General features: G+C 39.9%; 1 protein-coding gene across 2 annotated transcripts in view; it reads right to left on the bottom strand.

The window, feature by feature from the left end:
* Positions 1-21,885, bottom strand: part of Gpc6 (glypican 6) — a 989,931-nt gene that overhangs the window by 892,290 nt on the left and 75,756 nt on the right. The gene's annotated exons all lie outside the window — the stretch shown is intronic.

Raw genomic sequence — 21,885 nt, 5'->3', positions numbered from 1 at the left:
CGGATGGGATGTAATTTATAAGACAATAATTAGAAGAAAAATAAATAAAATAAAGAGTCCTGTCTTTGAAAGCAGAGCTTTTGATAAAAGAGTCACTCAATGATTCATTTTAAAAAGATATTTAACAGTCTAATTTTAAAACTGATGAAAGATAGCTCTAAATAAAAGCTACAAATGGTATGTTTCTTAATGCTATGCTTATGTATGGCTATGTATAGGTGTCATCTATATGTACTTAGTTTTTTGTTGTTTACTAATACTAACCTTGGTTATGCCACAATGGAGCGCTTCCATGTATTTAAACTGTTACAATTGGTACACTGTGTAATTGCAGCTTTAAGGCAAATGTTCTGATTTTGATTGGTCACACAGGCCATGTTTCCCACCAGTTCCAACACACTGATTGAAAAATCAAGCGTGATAAGAAAACCTTCATTTAATTCCTTGAATTAGCTTAGAACTGTGTTACATATTTGTAATCCTCACACAAAGGTGGCAGAGGCAGAAGGATCACAGGTTCATGGTCAGCCTGGAGCTCATAGTGCTCAGGTCTTAAACATATTTGCAGTTAGAAGACATGGAATGTGTCACAGGGACCATTGGCTCACTCCGACGAGCTCATGACGTCAACTCTTCATTCAATAGAGTTCAAGTGACTGCAGCTCCGTAAGTTAGGACATGAAAGGAAACTGCTAGAGCGAAAACAACATGCACCAAAGAACATGCAAACTTCGAGTTCCACGGCCCATGTTTTTTAGCTGTAGAAGATTCCAGAGCCTGCAATCCATGACGACCTGTATATCCTCTGACAAAAAAACCTGACATTCTGCCCACACTGATTCAAGCATGGCTTCTGGTTCTTGCATGGTGTGCATCTTATCTTGTGGAGGCTCTGATTCCATAGAAACACCCTACAGTCTGCCCTGCTGTGCGAATCTCCTCCCTAGGCAGTGTCTGGCAGGCCGTAGTCACTCAAAGCATCCATGACTTTCATGTCATCAACCGTCATCTGGGTAATCTGTGCGACCATCATGGGTCTTGAGTGAGGACGAAAACACTAAAACATAAAGATGAAAGAATCCTGGCTACAAGGTGGGATGAACTAAATTCTGCAGCGGAAGTGAATTAGCTTTATAGAACAAAGGATTGCTTGCACTTCAGTACGTAATTGGAGCTGGCAGCATCTGATTCTGTTTGGAGACCGTCAGTGTTTCGTAAGCATTGTTTCTCCTTAACACACAAGTAACAGTGGACAGAGCATTCCCTTAATGGCTGGCTGGCACGGAAGGTCACTGCCCTCCCCTGTGTTTCACAAGTTCATGCTAGGAAGTTTTGCTAATTCACAGCAGTATCTTGAACCATCAGAAAGCCACTAAACTTAGAGATAATGTCACCGCAAAAACTTTAGGATGGTCAGGGACAATAGCATTATTTCTTTTTAACCCAACTGTACCAGCACAAACAAACCCAAACTCAAGTTATTTATCTCATCTAAGTCAATATCAGACCTTTCCCTGAATTCATCCGCTGCCAGAGAATTCATTCTGATCACATATACTTCTATTCTGGTGCAGTTTGGTGACCCGACAGAGTCCCCTTTTTACCTATCCCCAAAGACGTCATCGGATGAGTGACACCATCATGTAATCCTGTCCCGTTTTGACCATGGTCTTTATTGTCTATGGAAACTGTAACATAATATATGATTTTTAATTTCTCACTAATCCATAATTCAACCAAATGAACCAGGTCAATGTGATTGCTAACAGAACTGGGGAAGTAGCTCAGAATGTCATGTTCCCATTGCACAAACTTGAGGAGCTAAGTTCAACTCCGAGCTCACATCTGGAAGGCAGGAACTACTTCACATACCCTTGACTCCAGCACCTGCGGCTCCAAGCTGAAATGCTGGGCTCTAAGTGTAATAAGAAACTGTGCCCCAAAGAATGAGTGAATTAAAGAATGGACAGAGGAGAGTGGCAGGGCCAGACCCCAAATGTCAATCCCTAGCCTTTAGATGCGCATGCACAGATGAGCGCATCTGCAGAAATGCTATACACATCCCCACACACATATCGTACAATACCCTAACAACTGAGATCCCGTAAATGGTACCATTTACAGTACTTATTTAGGATTATATCAGAATATAAATTCTCTATATTATCCTGATACAAATTTCAAACTTGAGGTGCCCAAATTTTTTTTACAAGAACAGCCAATCTAAACTACTGAAAGCCATGTAGAATTTTGTAGTGGAGTTCAGTCCTGTTTTGTCTATTTTTAAAACCCTTATGATTTCTTTTCTCATTACCGTCCTAATCGGACAAAGTGTTATCCCATGCACTCATTCGGTCCACCCAAAGGTTTGCATTTGCTACTTTAGCTAGCAGGACAACACAGATTACATAAACTTAACACTTCTGGGATATAAAAAGGTCAAAATATAATTCACCAAGGCCACAACCAAACTCCTGTGGGGAATTAACACTTAGAATGTTGCGGGCAGGGATTCTAAAGGGTGGAGAAGTCGCGGAGCGGTAGCTTCAGTTTCCCTGAGAGCACTTGAACTTATCCCCAAAGACCTAATGATTTCCTAATGGCTAGGCAAAATCCCAGCAATTATAAAGAGGAAGTGAGTATCAGTGGCTCTGGCTTCCCCTATGCTCGTTTCTGCTTTGCAGCACTCCTGCCCAGCCCCTCACATCCGATGCTCGGAGAAGTGCACATACGTAAATGGGCATCATGGATGTCAAATTTGGTGTGTTTCATTCTTCAACCCTTCACCTTCTCTTTAAAACTTAATGAAAAAAAAAAATTAACTGCAGTGCCCTGACCACAAAGCACTTTGATCTATAGTGATTTACTTAGCAACAACTCAGCTTCATTTGTATGACACTAAAAGCAGCCATCCCATAAGGCTTCCTTAATCAACTAGGCCAGCAGCTTTCAATAAAGAGATTAACTAAGGAATTTTAAAAGGGCATGCTGGTCAGTCCATTCTTATAAATTCCACATGAACCAGTCTTGCAAACTGTGGTGAACTTTTCTTTACCTCGGTAAAGAATTCCCTTACAAACTCGGATCTCAGCAATTACAGGAGATCAATGCAAAGCAAGGCTTGTCTTTGTTCTTCAAGACATCTTGTGTTGGAGAAACGCTTTAAAACCATGGTAGGTGTGGCCACGTCTAATAGAGAGATACGTGTATCATAAATGTTTCCTAGAAGATTTTAATTTCTAAATTAAATAAAGCCTATCTCAAATGTCCCTACTGGTAGATTCTGGATTCCTTCCCTCCTTGGAAGTTCCAATGAATACTCGCTCCCTTTATTTTAAGACTTAATGTAGATTATGAAACCCATTTTCAGCCTTTATTTTGAGGTAGGGGTGTACAAATGTCATCTAGAAATCATGCTGTTCATTCTCATTCATCTTAAATGAAAAGGTTGGCACAATTTTTACTAGACATACAGAAGAGGTTCAACCATCAACAACATCAGCGTCACACAACAGTAACAAGTGCTGATTGTGTTACACTGTGCTAACTCCTCCACACTTGGCACACTTGACACTGGAATTTCTCCACCTACAGAAACTAACCTACTTTGAATTTGCAGTCACGGATCCCAGTGACACCAAGGTGCTTGGACTACGTCATACACCACTGACGTGAGAAGCACAGACTCTCTTGCCAAACATCACACCAGTGAAACCACTTGAAGTACATGATGTTACTAGATGTGTGCACGCAAATCCTGTTGTTGCTAAACGGTGCTGATAAATCATCTATATTTTTAAATGCACCAAAATGGGGGTAAAGCTACACAATCAGCTTGAATGGAATGGACTCTTGCACAGACTCTGTCAGCGTGTACATATCATTTTGCGAAGATGCCGTCTTTTGTATAATTTTTTAAGTTTTCATATATCCTCTCATATTACTTGCCTTTAAAAATGAAATAATTTAGTTTCTCATTAACATTCAGAAAAGTGGCGAAATAATTCTTAGTGATGTTGATGGTCACTGAGCTTCAAGGTGGTAACCAGAAGACGACAAAGGTGAAAGACCACACAAAAACACTCAAAGGCTTGTATGGGTTCAGACATTATTGAATTAAATGGCCCCATTCAAGAGTAGGATGTGGGAGAGTAGCCAAAATGGATGGGGCTGGCTGTAGTAAAGAAAAAGCCACAATATGGATCAAGAGAGCAAGGTTATGGAGGAGGCAATGAAGCTCAAAAAAAGATGTAACCTACTTTATTGACAAAACCAGAGGCCTGGAAAATAGGGGCTGTAGGTCTAATCTTAGATTAACTGGCAGTTCTCGAGGGAGATAAGGAAGAAAGAACCTAACAGGTTTTGGATACTTCAAAAGGAAACAATGTAATTCAGGAAAAGTGTCTCCTGTCTCCAGGAGCAGGCACCATTGAAGATCTTCTGGTTTTTCAGGGGGCTCCATCTCTGCAGAACAATGCCCTTCCTTGGTCTGATTTCCCACTCAGAAATCAAAGAGACAGGACCATGAGGGATGAAGGATTAAAATGTCAGAATGGGGGTGTGATGTGGGAAGGGCATGAGCATCTGCCAGCCTGGTATTTCCACACGTTAACCTTGAGATGATTTATCTGTGTTGTTAATGTTTATGCCTTAGTAAGATATCAAGAAATTTAATGAAAGCCACCAAATCCTAATTGGCCACATGCTATGTGTAAGACCCTCCACAGATGTCAGGAGGAAATTGAAGAGCTTACCCAGAAGAAGCCATAAAATGCCTAAGATGGATAGCTAGGCCAGGAGGAAAGAAGTCACATATCAAAAGAGAGGAACAAAGTAAATATGGGCAGATAGATCAAAGGAAGAAACATTAGGCAGCCATTTGAAATGAGACTAATTTGTGACAGGTGGGGATTAATGGAGTTGAAAAGGCAATTCCAAACAGTAACAACTCAAAGAGTGAGGGTATTGGGAGTGGAAAGAGAATTTCTTAAAGAAATGTCAGCCGGTCCCAGTCAACTGACATGGAAAGGACTTCTCAGCTCTTTCTCCAGGAGAGCTGGGGAAGGCATTCAAAGTCATAAAGTCTTTAGATGCTGAACTAGCAAAGGCATCTTTGAGCTGTAAAAGTAGACATGAGGCAGAAGGGGGAACAATTGCAAGCAAATGTGCTGGCTTCTGGAATCAGCTGAGCACATTAATAGTAGGCAGGTATCAGAGCTGTAGAATAATTGCCACTTATATCGGTACTAATTAGCAATGTTACTGGGCAGTATCTGGGGTACCATAAACCAATTATGAATCACTGGGTGTTTGCAATAAGAAATTGTAGTGCTCACAGGCTCAATGGTCTCTGGCCAAGAGCTGAACAGATGGGACCCTCTGTGAGCACAAGGCACACATGGGAGTCAGCCAATCTAAATGAATGTGTTAAACTTGATCCACACACCGTATCTTCTTGAGTTTGCCAGCCAAATTATCCTGGGTTATGTAAATGAATTGCCTTATCCTTCTGAAGCCTTGCACTGTTTTTGAGAATTAAGCAAATTTATAGACCTGGAGGTCAAACACTGGCCAGTGATCGAGAAGGAGAAAGGTTGTCTTGATTTCATAGCCCTGGACAACAACAGAGAGCAAATGTGTCTGCACGTTTTGTTGATAGAAGGGAGACTTGTCAAAGAACAACCACGCTACAATGTGTACCACGGCTGTTTGACAGCTACATCATCCCCTCACCCTATCAGAACTACAAAAAGTTAAAATCAGAAAAATGATGAAGCATTTTAAGATCCCCGGCATTCTTCAAACTGTTTACCTGCATAGCAGTCAAGAAAACTGGAACTACCACACTATGAGTCCCAATGTCTACTTCTATAGCACAATGACATTGGGATTCCAACAGGGCCTGATGAGATTCATCCCAAACGTCTTTGCAGTCTACCCAATGGTAACCTTTATTTCCCATTTCCTTCCCTCAGAAAGAACCGTCAGTGCAGGCTAAAAGACACATCTCAAACCCATCCACTTCTCTTCATGGCTGTTGGCATGGTACCAACCCTCACGGTCATAGTTTCTTCTACCCTCCTTGAAAGACCTCTTCTGGCTTCTCTAAATTCACCTTTCCCTAAGGACCCTCTCCTCCAACCGTAAGCCTTTAAAAATGCATTACATTCTTCACTGGAAACATAACAATGTCCTGCCGAGGCCCCCATACCTCCACTTGTACCCACCCCTCTCCTGTCCAACAGCAACTCTTTTGAAGCTCACCCCAGGATCTTTTCCTTATGTATACCAAGCTCTGCTGACTTGACTCTAGAACACTGCCTCTCAAACCCACAGCAAAAATACTGACCATTTTGTGGCTTCCGCATCCTCACCCCAATCTTCCCACCTGGCTATCGTTATTTATCCCATTATTCTTACATTTCTTTCACTTACCCTTATCAGAACTATTTGCTCTCATTTCTTTCATTATTAGTTATTATATCTCTTTCTCAAGGGGAATGCAAGACCCATAAAACTATGGGTTTTGTTCTTATTATCATCTCAAAATCCTTAAAAAGGCCAAGCTAGTAAAAGTGTTCTTTTTTTTAACAAATTAATATTTAAAGTAAAGCACATATTGACGCAAAAATTTACCTGATAAACATCTTCTCTGAAGTGCCAACATCTAATTTCCAAACATATTTAATATGACAAGTCACTTATCCATCTGAATTTACACTCCATTTAAGAGCAATTCCTTTCAATTCCATATTTAATACACTGAAAAAAATCTGATATTTCTTGATGCAGGCCTATTTGTGACTATAACATTACTGTCTGTAGGGTATAAGACATCCAGTAAGTGATGCCGAGATAAGAAAAAGATAAAAGCACCTGGAAATAATATGAGATAATGAAAAATTCTTTTTCTAAAGCATGACAAAAACATATCCACACCCTGGAGCTCTGAAATGCAGCCCCCTCTGACTATCAGGAGTTGCCAGTTTCCACCTGAGTGTAGACGGGGAGTATTAACGCATTTGCCAACTTTTTAGTTGCCCTTACTCCATACCAAGCAATATCCATAGGCTATGGATTCAATATGAATCAAGACCAATTCTTACCATTGTAAATTGATATGTTTGGGACAAATATAATAAATGGGGACTCAAGGAGGGGCCTGTCTATCCAGAATATCATTAAGACAAGAAAATATCAACGCCTTTCCATGTTTGGAACCAGAAGATGGATTCCAAGTGGTGAACCAAAAGCCAGGTGATGGGGTGTGTCTGACTGAACAATGGTGTTTATCCACATGGGCCAAAGTTACACAGGAGTAGAGTCGTGATCCTAAGGAATTTCCAGATCACAGAAAACGGGAAATGGTAGCTAGTCCTAACGTGCATGAGGCAGTCAGGAACACAACTAAAACAGCTCTAACCCAGTGGCTCCCAACCTCTGGAAGCTGCAGCCCTTCATACAATTCTTCATCTGGTGGCGACTCCCAACAACCATAAAATCATTTTTGTTGCTATTTCATGACTGTAATTTTTGCTACTGTTATGAATCATAGTGTAAATATTTGATATGCATGCTATCTGATAGGTGACCCCCTGTTAAAGGGTCATCCAATCCCTGAAGGGTTCATGACCCACAGGATGAGAACCACTGTTCTAGACATTTGAAAGATCATCAGCTAAATAGGAATTAGGTTTGTTTCATCATCTTAAACTGAGAACCAGTGAAAGTCATTACAGTAGTACAAGAAAAAAAATTAAATATATTCCTCCAAAATATAAGGAGCTATTCCCAAAGGATTTAGATGTTTATCACTGAGAAGCTGAAGGTTAAAACAGTGGGTGTCACTTTGGATAAACTCTTTGAACATGTGGGAAATTTCAATGACAAAATATTGCCTCTTGGATAAGGGAAGGAGACAAAATTTCCGGGGAGAAAAGTGGGATTTTGGGGGTGGGGTGGGATGGGGGTAAGGGGAGATGGGGAGAGAAAAGGTAGAAGGAAAGGAGGGGGGACTTGGGGAAACAGGAGGATCGGGATAAAGGAAGGTTGGATAGGGGAGCACGGAACCCCATTTCTTAGTTAAAGGACCCACTTTAGGATGGGCAGGAGACTTGACCCTAGAGGGGATCCCAGGTGCCCAAGCTGAGGCCCCCAGTTAGTTCCTTGGGCAGCTGAGGATAGGGAACCTGAAATGACCCTATCCTAGAGCAATACTGACGAATATCATGCATATCATCCTAGAACTTTCATCTGACGATGGATGGAGATAGAGACAGAGACCCACACTGGAACACTGGATAGAGCTCCCAAGGTCCCAAGGAGGAGCAGAAGGAGGGAGAACATGAGCAAAGAAGTCGGGACCACGAGGGGTGCACCCACCCACTGAGACAGTGGAGCTGATCTACTGGGAGCTCACCAAGGCCAGCTGGACTGTTACCAAAAAAAGCATGGGATAAAACTGGACTCTCTGAACATGACGAACAATGAGGGCTGATGAGACGCCAAGGACAATGGCACGCGGTTTTGATCCAACGCAATGTGCTGGCTTGGTGGGAGCCTAGCCAGTTTGGATGTTCACCTTCCTAGATATGGACGGAGGGGGGAGGACCTAGGACTTACCACAGGGCAGGGAACCCTGACTGCTCTTTGGACTGGAGAGGGAGGGGGAGAAAAGGGGGGGGGAAGGGGAGAGGGGTGGGAGGAGGGGGAGAAGAATGGGAAGAGGGGGGGGAATGGGAGGCTGGGAGGAGGTGGAAATTTGTTTTTTTTTCTTTCTTTTCTTTATTCTCCTTTTATCAATAAAAAAAAACTTAAAAAAAAATATTGCCAAGATTAGAACCTGCTAGCTGACGCAATTGCTGCCTTCCTCAATGGCCAGAATCAGAACCTATCAAAGATGTAGGGAGATGGAGGTGAAATATTCCTATAACTCATCTCCCTCATTGAAAAAATTATTTCAGTCCAGCATAATGGTGCTATCCAACCCCTAATGGAAAATGCATTAAATAATAGCATGCTGATAAAATTCAGAGAGACGTAATCATTCATGGACAGCTACGAATGACAGTGATTAAGGAAGATGACTTTAGTTCACACAAGCAAATGATTAAACTTTGAATGCACAATGTTAAAGGGATCTAATTAATAAAGTAGTGAGTTTTTCTTCCTAATCTACTTTACAGAACATAAACATGTGAGTTATCCTCTAAGGATACAGATGAATGCCCTCCGTGTTCTAAGATCCAGCAAGGGCAGAAATCACTGTCTGCAAACCAAAGACAGACTGCAAAGGGTCCCCTGGAAGCATATCAGACATGCAGGCAACAAGACTCAGCCTTGGGGAGGGCACTCAACAGGAAATGAAGGAGACATGGACTAGGGAGGAAGAAAATCCATATTCCCTGCTTTTCTAGTCTGGCTGCCTGTAATAAATTTCAACTTCACACTATTCTACTGACAAATGATTGCAGCTGTCATTTCTCTTTTAAAATCCATATTTTTATTCTTCATTCAGACCCATTCCGTCCCAAGGGCCTGGTGAATTAGCATGTTCATTGTCCACTCAACTGGAATAGAGACTTTGTCTTTGCAGTAACAATACTTGCAGTCCACTCATTGCGACAGTGTCCTTGCCTTTGGAATGCCTCTTCCTGCCACCGGTTGATTTGTACTTATAGAAAGAAAAGGGACATGTGAATCCCAGATCTTCAAGTTAGTTACAAGATTATGAAATATTAAATTTTAATCTAGCAGAAGTGAACAGACATAACAAGCTCCTAGTGAGTGTATTCCAAAGGGGTGCACTATAGTTATTAAGGGGGGAAATGAAAAGTTCATTCTGTTTTGAATTTAGAACGATCTGAGGTCACAGGCTACAGCAGTGCTGTAGAAAAAAAGGAAGAGAAAATAAGAAAAAAACAGAACATAGAAATGTCCATGTTTCCTGCCCCATTTTCTTCCTTGGAAAACAAGGTCATCTAACATCTATTATCTTAAACTGCTTTCATAAAAGAATCCGTTCTCTTTGTTAATTGCAGGATATCTCCATCAGATACACAAACGTTCCATTTAATTCCCAGGCTCTCCTAAAGGCATACTGTGTATCATTTCAGTAACTTCACATTGTAGTTACCAGTACAGACTCCAGAAACAGAACACCTGGACTCTTAAGGGAGTTTTCCATATGCTATCTATTGCAGACCAATTATTAAATCTTTTGTGCCTCCATTTTGATTGGTTTTTAAAACCTAAAGTGAAGACAGTAATACCTAACCATAAGTGTGAAATTAATTAAAGAATAAGTAAATGCAGTCTCCTTTCATCTTTATAGGCTCTCCATCCAGGATCTAACCCACTACCAACCACAACTAATCAAGATGTATCTCTACTGAAAACATAATTGTAATGTGTTTATAGTTAGTATGTATGTATGCATGCTGCTTCCCACACAGGCCAGAACAGGATGTAGGATTCCCTATAGATGAAATTACAGGAAATCGTGAACTGCCTGATGATGTACTGGGAACCAAATTCTAATGTCCTGCAAGAGCAGCGAGTGACCTTAACCACTGAGCCTTGTTTCTAGCCCCATGTACAATTTTTGGGTAATATTCAACAAACCCAATGTAGCAATCACTTATATAGCATTTGCATCATATGAGGTCTTGTAAGTAATCTAAAGGTCTATCTCTGGATTCTTATGATTGGAATGAAAATCCACAATACACTCTATTTCCTAACTGGCAAGGGTGATTCTATTGGAGGGATGAGGCCTTAGCAAGCTTTGCTCTGGAAGACCAACAAATGATGCTCTCCATCTCTGTTCAAAGGAGTCTTCCCTTGCTGAGAAACTTGGCCATAGTTAGCTTAGGTTGTCAACTACTCACTATTTCAAAGTTAGGTTAGCCTGTCAGCTTGATACAACCCAGAGTCACTTGGAAAGAGGGAATCTCAATTGAGGGGTTGCCTAGATCAGATTAGCTTGTAAGCTATCTATGTGGCGCTGTGTTCACTGCTGAGTGCTGCAGGAGAGTCCAGCCCACTGTGGGTATCATTCCGAGGTGGATGAGCAATGGCTGTATTAGCAGGTAGCTGGGCAAACCAGAGGAAACAACTGAGTAAGCAGCTTTACTCAGTGGTTTTTGCTTCCATTCCTACCTCCAGGTTTCTGCCTTAAACTACTACCTTGTCTTCCCCGGAGGATGGACTGTAAGTCAAATAAACGCCATTCTATCCCCACCCTGCCCTTAAGCCTAGTAATTATCACAATAACAAAGAAACAAATTAAACAGAAATCAGTTTGAAGTAATGAACTATGTGCATGCACTACGTGCAAACACTGGGTCATTTTATGCGAGAGACTTGAACATCCATAAATTTGGCTAAGGGTATATAAGTGAGTACATAAAGCATTCCGGGTAAAGACAATGCATATGATAAATAGTGATAATTACAGGCATCTCCTAAAAAGCTATTATAGTTATCACACTTAGCTGGTGTGCGTATGATAAATTCATATTCAATATAAAGCACTAAAAAAACTACATAGGTTCAAAAGTTTCACATCAAATAAGTATGTCTAGTTTGCTCCTGGGATCAAGGGAATTACTAAGCATGAAGATGATTCTACAGTTCTTAACTGAAGGGTTTTGGAGGGAAACACTATTCTGTGGCTAACGGAGTAACTCCAGAAATCACACTGTATGTTCAACAGTCAACAACTGATGTCCGTTTTGGCATTATTAAAATAAAAGTTAACATGTTAATACAGCAGAAAATCTTTGTATCAAGGGGACCTTGACAAGATTTGTCACTTGAATATCGCGTGACACCGGTGTAGCTTGTTAGCAGGCCATGAAAGATGGTTCTGTTAAGCCAAGGGCAGTGCTGAAGTCCTTTCAGAGAGCTGCTGCTCGTTTCTCCTACCACCAAGGGTGGGTGTCCATCAAGAGAGGCCACCCGTGCAGGAGGTCTCTACAGCTCACAGGTACAGGCTATAATGAGGAAGCTATTTCATGGCCACCTGGAGTTATAGCTGGCCTCATCACCACGTAGCTGTTTTGATTAATGCATCTACTTACCAGAAAAAGGACTTTTTTTTCCCCTCAGTTTTATCTAACACTGCTTCCTTTTCTGATTCCAGACAAAACAGAGCTTCCTCCAAACTGAAAAAGGAGACTGGAATTGCACGGCCTGGGTTCAAAAGGAAACGTGAGCACGCAACAGAGCCTACAGACTTCAAGAGCTGGACACCACATCGTCTTCTTCAATAATTGTCCCTCTTCGTAAAAGCTCAATTGATGTTCGGTGATAAGTGAGACTCAAAGTTCACTCAAATCTAGTGACAACTATTGTTCTGATAAGATTATGAAGGGACTCCCGTAGGAGAGAAGAAGTCAGAGGAAAGCAGCATTCAATAGTATAAAAAACGTTTCAGGCAGATCATGCTAAGGACTTTTTAACATGTCCCTTTGATGAAATCCTTTCATTCCATAAGCCAGCCTTTCCTAGAAGTAACCTAATAAAACTCCAGCGCTCCCAGGAGAGAGCAAGTTTTATTTTAGGAGCTGATACTATTTTGTCTATTGAATTTAGCCACTTTTTCTTACAATGAGGTGAAGTGACTTCAACAAAATTAGATTTTGACAGATAACTACAAAACTTATTATCGGGAGAAAGATCCCAATCTTTCTTACCATCAATTAGCACTACGTAAGCACACACTGAACAAGAGGCGCCATGCTATGTCGTCCGTGTCTTCCTTGGGAGAATAATAATTCGTCTCTCTTTTCATAATACAATTACAGAGCAGTCTAGAGAAACTACTTGGTGTTAAATAATCAGAACAAGCATAAAGTAGCTGAAAGGGGAACAATATAATATGTAGTTACAAGAAAGAATGTCAGAAATATTTCAGAGCAGCGTTCACAGTTTCCTAATCCCACAGGGACCAGGAAAGTAAACAGGAGTGAATTGGGCTGGGTATAATACTGGGAAGAGGCAGGAAGACCTCCAAAGATCCTGCATATTCTACCTAAGGCTTCGCATAATCTAATGAACTATTTGAACATCTGTCAGATGGCCAAATGGCCTACAGCTTTGATATTTCATCTGCATCCCTGATAGGTAAAAAGGACCACATCTACTTAGCACAGGAAATATGAACTGCAAGCTCCACTCTACTGGGCACCACTTAAGATGAAACTCGAGAAATTACAGTCAGTACAAGTTTTAAGACCTTCTTCCACATGTGGACATTATCAAGTACCTGAAAATGTTGTGGCAACATCAAAACAGAGCACTGTGAATAAAAACAACAGACTGTAACGTGTGAGGATATTGTTATAAAAATAATAATTAATAACAATAATAAAACACCTGAATTCTAATTAATTAGCCATGGTATTGGCATTTAAATATAAATGACAATAAACTTCAGAAAGGAGCATTAATATACATTAATGGAGGAAATAGTCACCTGATAGAAGGGAGGGAGAAATCGGTGACAAACTGTCAATTTACTACTGGAAACTATCTTTTATTTTAGGGGTTGAAGAGTTTCAGAGTATGCAATATATCAAGGTTAGCATCTGAGAACATTAAAAAAAACATAAAAAATTAAGAGCTAAATTTTTGTGCAAGGCTTTTATAAGGGAATTCATAAAATTTTATTAAGCAATATTAAAGATAACTTGAATCAATGATAAGTCATACATGCTATTATGTCAGAATAGTCCCCATATCAAGAATGTCAGTTTTCTCCCAAATGATATACAGAGCCATTCCAACTCAAATGTCAGAAGAAATTTTCTTAAACTCTGATTGCCGATTCTATAAGGCACATTAAACATTCAAAGACTCATAAAAAACAGGATATTCAAGAAGCAAAAGTTTTCCATACAAATTATAAAATAAAAGCAGTGTGTTGATGGGAAAACTCTGACAACCAATCACATCTAATTAAGGCTTGGCGACCTGGACCCCAGGGAGAAAAACTGGGAGGACCCAGACGCACTCTCTCTCTCTCTCTCTCTGAGCAGTGCCCGCCAGGCAGATGGGAAGTCCGCTCTCCCACTCTTACAGCGTGAGTTTCCCTTTTTAACCATTAAAATATAACTGTTATTCTTGAGCTGGCCTGGTTATTTATAGTACCGACCGAACTCGCTACAGTGTGTATATGGTTCACATTCAGATACTGGACTAATAGTATCCTGGGACAGGTTCGGAAGAAATAACTTCAGAAATGATATACAGCAGAAAGACATACAGATAAGTAGAGGAGAGACAGACTACTCAAAGAAGCTGACAGAAACTGGTGATCTGTACATAAATGGATGAAAATTCAGAAAGGCTCATAATAGAATATTTGTGAATTTATGTGAGGAAAATTCTTAATCACGGTACAAAAATTCCTCTAAAAGAAACAGGCTGACGAGAGAGAATGATTACATCATCTGCCCTCATTGCACCACAGAAAGCAACATCGCAACAGAGAAAAGAAGGTCAAGACCCATAGCTGGGATATTTGCAACTTAAAAAGTAAAAAGAAAACCTAAGATTGACATCCGGAATGGGCAACTACGTGAATAACAATGACAAGCATAATTAACCAAGAAGGAACATATATAGAAGCAAGTTGACCAAAGTAGATACATTAACCAACAAACACCTTAAACCAAGAGCACTGATTAAAAACCAAACATGGGTATCCTCCGATTTACTAGCCAAAGTGCAAATTGGTACAGCCATTCTGATTAACAATCTGGTAATCTTGGTAAATCTAAGTCAATGCCAATGGTATGACTCATCAATCCTCTTGTAGCATATAACCCTTAAAATAATTCCTGCGGGTATTAGCCAATAGCTACTGACAAGAATACCTACTTGCTTCCCATCACCATAATGAAATCTATCAGATTATTTACTTTATAGGTTTTTAAGTCATATTTTGATTGATGGTTTCAAACACCACTTGCTTGTAGGTGCCAATAGACATTTGAAATGCATGTTGAATCTCATTGGCCTGAACCTACAAAAAGTTGTGAGCTACCCAACCTAGGTTTGGGAAACAACCTGGAGTTTTCTGTTAGAGAACAAGCATTCTTAACTGCTAGATCAACTTTTCAGCCCCTATACATGGTTTTCATTTTTAGGATAGTATCTTATTCAAACAGATCTTCCAGGTATTCATATTGGTACATTAGATTTTAAAAAAAAATGCCCAGCAGTGATAAAAATCTACTGACATTTATCTTGGAAATTTTATTCCACAGAAAACCTCTTTCAATTTCATGATGAATCATCCTTCATCAATCTTCTTAACAAAGAGAGTTAGGGAGCATTTTTTTTTCAGAAACACATTTTAAACCATAATAGGCAAAGGGAATTTTCAATTTGAGGGATGCCAGTGAGAATGGAGGATTTCATTTACACAAAAGATAAGTAAATTCCTTATAATGGGCAGAAATAATAGATATGCAATTAAACCGAGGTTACTTGGGACTTTAACAAAACCTAGTAATGAGTACTTCTAGAAATACGAAAACACGGAAGAGGGGAGAAAGTAAGTCCAAGGTGCAGGTGCAGTGCTTCTCATGAACTAGACAGAGCAACCCTGAAAACACAATAAGATTAAAGCAAAGATTCACAATCCAATCGCTTTGAGTTGGTCCCTAACACCTAAAAATATAGCTAGTGCTCCAGTTGTTGCAGTTATTAAGACTACACTCATTCACCTGTTTAGCAAGGCGTGATTTCTCCTTGACGATTCATTACAAGACATGAGAAATGAGCCCTAAGTGGCTGTGCCTCAGAGAGCGGAAGAAGCAGAAATAGGGTTTAGATGCGGTTTACTTGACTGTTATATTGTTTAGAGATGGGTGTAACCATACATGCTTCATGCTCACTTTTAAAAATAAAATTAAAATTCCAGCAGAGAAAAATATGAATGGCCCTGGCAAATCTTTGATAGATGACAAGAATCCAGGAAGGATGACGTAGAAAGGGATGAGTTGACAACCACCCATGGATGGAGAGGAAAGACTAATTGAGAATATGGTGGATAATGACATAAGCAAAGTGCAGAAATCTGTGTAAAAAAGCAATAATTTCTGGAGGATAAATTTCCTACCCTCTTGGGAACTTCTGGAAATCTGTGAGGGTGCTATTAGTTGCCAAGTGCTGGCACCAGACACTCTGAATATCCTGCAATATGTAAGACATCTTCACATAATGAAGAGTTACCTCATACAAAATGCAAAAGCCATCGACGCTAAAGCACACTGTGAGCCTTTGTCTTCCTTTATGCTGAGGCTGACTTTGGCCTTAATTATTCTGCAGTGAGATAATTCAAGCGCAACTTCCAGGACTCATAAACCTCCCACCTGTGAAGGGGACGACTTCAATAATAACTAAAACATGACCTAAGCCTTCTGGAATATTTTAAACAATAGATGTAGATATTTAAATGATATATAACCTTCACAGAGGCGTTGTTTGAATGTTCTTTTATTTATTGGGCTTTATGCAACCAGCAAAAATGAAACGGAACGCCGTGTTTGATGTACAAGACACTGCGGGACATTTATTTCCACTGAAGCTTCTAATGCCTTTCGAGGAAGCCATTCTGGGAGACACAGTGAGAATATTCTCTACACATCTCAACATATTCTGTTCCTCCACGCAGGGAACAATAAATGCTTTCCAAGTTTAGCCCAGTTTGTGTCCTGTTAAATACACAAATGTGTACTTACTGACGAATCTCATCTTTTGAGTTTTAGGAGAGAGTATAAATTCCTGTTAGTGATAAGCGTGGATTCAAATGCAAAACATAATTTCTTATACAGTAATTGCTCACAGAGCCAGAAACAACAGGAAGAAAGTTTGTAAAGAACAGACAACCTTGCTTCCAATAGATTTAACAGCAAATGAAACTGAATTAATTTACCTGAAATAAGAAAAATCTGAACGGTTTGTTTTTTTTAACATAGTTATCACCACTTTAATCCACTTGACCTCTTGCCGCTGACGGCCAGTTAGCTGGCTCTTTCTTCATTAGACTAGCACCTATAGTAACGTGCTTATAATTAGGATTGGAATCAGGAAGGAAAGTGGGAAAACTTTCCTGTGGACAGTCTCATTTACCACAAACCCTGGTGAACCTCATGCCTGAGTTTCCTTGGGACTGGGATATTAAGTGAAATAAACAATTCTTCGAGACCTACTTTTTGCTAAAAGGTCTCAAGGTCCAGATTTTAATATAGGTCAACATGAAAGAAAATGTTAAGTGATTTTACCCACGATAACTCAGGTAAATGTTCCTCCAATACTTAGGACCGCAGAGATCCAACACTGTCACATTGGTCACTGACCTATATAAAGCATGAAAAATTACAGCCCTGAGTTCACTCTGATGTCTATAACTGTCCTCACCATCCTACAATTTATGAACTGCCCATACAAATTAGACATATCTGGCTAAGTTAGAAGGGAAATTCTCTACACATTCAAATGTCTCTAAAATACTAATTTTTCAATTAATACCAACCTGTCTTAGTTTTGAATAGTTTGTCATTTCTGAGTATTTGGTGGGTCAATCTCAAATTATACAAATCCTTCATCCTAAACCATATTTTCAGTGACTACAAACCAGCCAAGTCATTACTGTTGACTAATGCAAATTATTTTGTTTCACATATATTAAATATAATACACAAACATATTACAGAGAACGAGTTTGAGTGTTCTGTTGTATGAATTTTTTCTTTTTTTTTTTTTTTTTTTGGTTTTTTGAGACAGGGTTTCTCTGTAGCTTTGGAGCCTGTCCTGGAACTCCCTTTGTAGACCAGGCTGTCCTCGAACTCACAGACATCCGCCTGCCTCTGCCTCTTGAGTGCTGGGATTAAAGGCGTGCGCCACCAACTCCCGGCTTGTATGAATTTTAATATGTCATAGATGAGTGGCTCCAAACTTTGTGAATTTGTGGGGGGGGGGGAATGATTTATGTCATTAAATATTTAGTAAGCCATTAACATGAACCTAAAAAAAATAAATATTTCAGCTATCACAGTAGTGCAGTAAAGGAAATCTTACAGGAGTCAGGCAAGAAAAAAGAAAAAAGAGTTTGGTAGTGTTGCAAATATTAAAGTACAAATAAGACACTGTTTCCAAGATTGTCATTTTTCCTTTTTAAACAATTTAAATTTATTTATGTAATGGGCATGAGTGTTTTGACTGCATGAATAAGTGTGCTCATGTATGAGCCCGGTTTCGCTGGAGGACAGAAGAGGCTGTCAGATTCCGCAGACCTGGAGTGAGCACTCATAGGGGTGGTGAGCCTCTGCAGGCAACACGTGCTCCTAACCACAGAGCGACCTCTCCGGCCATCAAATGGTTATTGTTCAAGAAGAGAATAGTTATCAGTCTACATTTTCCACTTTGCACTCTTGAGTCTATGGTTCTAGACAGAAAGTCCACTTCTTTTGTCTTGGAAGTAGCAAACCCTTTGCCACTAACATTGAGCCTAAACATTTATATATTGGAAAACTTAAGACAATGTTTCTTATTTACTAGTACCAAACATGACCGACTACGCTATTTAAATACTTGTCTTTCATGGAATTCTTGCACATCTTAAAGTTCGAGGTATTTCATGGGAATTGCTGTCTTCATGCGCAGATCTTCACACGGTACAGAGATGGCTCCATAATGAACCTGTATTGCATCCGATAAACTGCCACCTGAGATGATTACTAAGCTGGCCAGGAGCAGAGCCAAGATTCTAATCCAGGTCTTCTGACATGAAGTGCCTTTCTTTACATCATCGTCTCTCTAATTAGGTCTTGGTCTATTAATAAGACTGAAACATCTCTATCTTCCTCTCCGGAATTGATTTTTTTTTCTTGTTAAATGACAGTAGCATCAAGGAACAAGAGCGAGAGGATATAAATGTACAAGGCCCACCATGAAGAGGAGCATCTTCCTCCTCGACTGTTCTCCTTGCCACACTGAACACACTGTGCCAGCCAGCAGTGCCAAGCAGTCACAGGAGAGCAGCAACACTTTGTCCCATCCCCAAATCATCTTGACTATAATCAAAAGGAAGCTGTGATACCATAGGACGGAAAGATTATGAATTCCAGAATAGCCTGAACAGAAACAGCCTTAATGGGGGGAAAGGGGGGTTCTGTGCCCCAGTGCATAAAGGTATTGGCTGTCAAAGCTGGAGACCCAGAGTTCCATCCCTAGGGTCCCACATGACAGAACGGGAGAACCAGGTTTTGCAGGCTGCCATATAAACCTCACATGTATATTGTGGAACACATTCACATAAACACACAAAGTAAATGAACATAATAAATTTTAAAAAGAGAAAGTGAAAGAGTAAAACAGAAAAGATGAAGTCAGGGACATATTACATTAACCTTGATAAGATATGAACATTAGAAACTATTTTCTATGATCTTGGATATTTGTGGTTACTAATTATTTTCTTTCATTTTAATTTTCTGTGTATGGTATTTTGTCTGCATACATGTAAATGCACCATATACCACATACATGCAGTGCTTATGGAGGCCAGAAGGTAAGACATCCCCTGGGCTAGTCATAGATGGTTGTGAACTACCACATGGGGGCTGGGGATCAAACCAGAATCTGGAATAGCAGACAGCTCTCTTAACTTAAAGGGTGAGCCACCCTCTTTAGCCCCTATGATATTGATTTTTAGGCATGCTAATTGTACAAAATACAGAGTTTCCTGAAAAATCGCCATACTGATATCTAAAGGGGCTGTACCAATTTGCACTCCCACCAACAATACAGGAGTATTCCCTTTACCCCAAAACCTCTCCAGCATAAGTTGTCATCAGTATTTTTGATCTTGGCCATTCTTACAGGTGTAAAATGGAATCTCAGAGTTGTTTTGATTTCCATTTCTCTGATGGCTAAGGATGTTGAGCATTTCCTTACGTGTCTTTCAGCTATTTTTAGATTCTTCTATTGAGAATTTTCTTTTTAAGTCTGTACTTCATTTTTATTGGATTATTTGTTTTTTGATGACCAATATCTTGAGTTCTTTGTATATTTTGGAGATCAGTCTTCTGTCCAATATGGGGTTGGTAAAGCTCCTTTTCCCATTCTGCCATTTTGTCTTGTTGACCATGTCCTTTGCTTTACAGAAGCTTTTAAGATTCAGGAGGTCCCATTTATTATTTCTCTAAGTGTCTGTGATATTTAAGTTATATTTAAGAAGTGGTTTCCTTGCCAATGTGTTCAAGTGTATTTCCCACTTTCTCTTCTATGAGACTGGTACATCTCCTTTGGACATCAGTATGGTGATTTCTCAGAAAATTAGGAAACAACCTTCCTCAAGGCCCAGCAATACCACTTTTGGTATAGCCAAAGGATGCTCAATTGTACCATGTGCTCAACTATATTCATAGCTGCATTGTTTGTCATAGCCAGAACCTGGAAACAACTTAAATGCCCCTTGACCAAAGAATGCATAAGGAAAATGTGGTACATTTACATTATAAAGTACTAAACAGCAGAAGAAAATAACGAAATTTTGAAATCTGCGGGCAAATGGGTGGATCTGGAAAATGTCATATTTAGTGAGCTAACCCAGACCCAGGAAGACAAATATCACATGTACTCACTCATAAGTGGCTTTTAGACATAAAGGAAAGAAAACCAGCCAACAATTCACAATCCCAGAGAACCTGGACAACAATGAGGACCCTAAGAGAGACTTACATGGATCTAATATACATAGGAAGTAGAAAAAGACAAGATCCCCTGAGTAAACTGGGAGCATGCAACCATGGGAGAGGGTTGAAGGGGGGGGAGAGGAAGAGAGGGGAGCAGAGAAAAAATGAAGAACTCAATAAAAATTGATTAAAAATAAAGAAAATACAATTAAGAAAAATAGTGTTTCCTATGACATATCCATACAGGCATACACTTGTGGGCCATGCTCATGTAAAAACTGTCCAAAGGAAACTCACCTGTTATTCTGTAATGTGGGATTCCCCTCTATATGCTGTGGTTATCATTGACTAATAAAGAAACTGTCTTAGGCCTACACAGAGCAGACTAGAGGTAGGCGGGAAAACTAAACTGAATGCTGGGAGAAAGAAGGCAGGGTCAGAGGAGACGCCATGTAGCCCAACAAGAGACAGACACTGAAGAAACATTAAGGAGCATTACATAAGCAACAGTTACATGGAAATACACAGATTAATGGAGATGGGTTAGTTTAGGATATAAGAGTTAGCCAAAAATATGCTTAAGCTGTTGGCCAAACAGTATTGCAAAGATTATAATGTCTGTGTGATCATTTCGGGCCTGAGCAGCAGGGAACAAACTAACAGCTTTCCCAACTACAGTTCTGCAACTCAGAAAATCTCTTCTCTAGTCTCATCTTTTTCTTTCCTCTTTTCATTTGTGTTCTTATCTAAGATTCTGAGATCTTCTCGAGTGTTTTGCCTAGTGAGACAACTGACAGAGAAAGCAAGGAGCATCCGCTGCTTTTTGGAGCAGCTTGGAGTCTGACACACAACTGCATATATTTATTCCACAAATGGCATCTGCTATCTCCTTCCCAGAGGCAACAGACACGACACACCACTGCCATCTCGGAAGCTCTGTGGGGGCTGCTTTGACTTTTCTCTTTCCTTCCACTGCATTCAGACTTTGCGATGGGAGTGAGAAGTCAGCACTTACAGATAACATACGGCTTGGAAATGGTTATCTATAAATATGGGTTCATCATTCCCATTAGACAACCATAAGAAAAAAACAGTATGCTTTGTCCATAGTGAACGTAAAGAAATACCTTCCAGACAACCTGCATTGTAAAGAAACGTCCAACTTGAAGATACA

This window comes from Microtus pennsylvanicus, chromosome 15, assembly GCF_037038515.1.
Source record: "Microtus pennsylvanicus isolate mMicPen1 chromosome 15, mMicPen1.hap1, whole genome shotgun sequence".
Lineage (NCBI taxonomy): Eukaryota > Metazoa > Chordata > Mammalia > Rodentia > Cricetidae > Microtus > Microtus pennsylvanicus.
The sequence above is the reverse complement of the archived record's forward strand: the minus strand, read 5'-3'. Positions and strand labels throughout refer to the sequence as shown.